Here is a 907-nt window from a genome sequence, read left to right on the forward strand (position 1 = left end):
GCGCTCGGTTAACGTCCCGACGACCCCCCCCCCCAGCGCCGAACATCCAAGCCCCCTCCAGCACCTGTCGCCCCCCTACCCGTCCCCTGCCTGGGCCGAGATCTGGGCGCGGGGCGGAGCGCTCGGCGCGACCTAAGCTCGGGGTCCGCCTGGAGCGTACGGCCTCGGCGGCACCGTCAGCTCTCGCCCCGCCCGGCGCCTGCGTCACGCGCCGCGCTCAGGCCGCCTCCCTCGCGGCCCCAGCCGGCTGCTCCCTCGACTTCGCCCCGCCCCACGCCGAGACCACTTCCCCGGACGTGAGCAAGAAATTTGGTGTCCTCAGGGTCGGGGCGGCGTCAGGGGAGCTCCAGACCTCGTTTCGTGAAGCTTGGTCTTTCCTGCCAGGCGGTGGGCGGCTCAGCAGTGGGGACCTAATTTCTCTCTGCTTCCACCTCCCTCCGGTAGGCCGGAGCCTCCTTCTGACCTAGCCCTTCCCCTCTGGGGGCCACTCCTTAGACCTCTATTCCGGTTCCCTGGACGCAGGGAGGGAGGTGGGATCCGCTCCTGGAGTGTGACTGCTGAAACTCTGGCCTTGAGCCTGGTTCGTACAGTCCCTAGGACTTACTCAGAGGTAAAAACCGCTCTGCGTTTTTGCTGGGATTAAGTTCATTAATTCCTTTCTTCATTCCACAAATAATTATCAAGCACCTACTTCAGGCAACCACAAAGGATCGTGCAGGCTGTGCACTGCCCAAGGGTGCCTGATCCAGGCCAGGTTGTAAACTCAGGGCTACATATTCTCCGAGGAAGGGTGTCTTTTGCTAACTTGCCATACAGTTAGTGGGTGGTGGTCCTGAGACAGGCTGGGACCTGGGACCCTTTGCTGCAGTGCTTGCAGCGGGACAAACAATCTCCTTGAGCTGACAAG

General features: G+C 62.4%; 1 protein-coding gene across 9 annotated transcripts in view; it reads right to left on the reverse strand.

The window, feature by feature from the left end:
* The window catches only part of FBXO6 (F-box protein 6), a 16,536-nt gene extending 16,077 nt beyond the window's left edge, over positions 1-459 (reverse strand). For 6 of the 9 annotated variants that reach the window (XM_055083772.1, XM_055083771.1, XM_055083776.1 and 3 more), the window contains exon 1: positions 65-187. The gene's annotated coding sequence lies outside the window, so the exon portion shown is untranslated. Of the gene's footprint in view, positions 1-64; positions 192-352 lie in introns of those variants that run through there. The other 3 variants (XM_055083769.1, XM_055083774.1, XM_055083770.1) reach the window with 3 other exon arrangements.
* Between the last annotated feature and the right edge of the window lie 448 nt (positions 460-907).

The sequence above is a fragment of the Physeter macrocephalus genome, chromosome 3 (assembly GCF_002837175.3).
Source record: "Physeter macrocephalus isolate SW-GA chromosome 3, ASM283717v5, whole genome shotgun sequence".
NCBI classification, from domain to species: Eukaryota; Metazoa; Chordata; class Mammalia; order Artiodactyla; family Physeteridae; genus Physeter; species Physeter macrocephalus.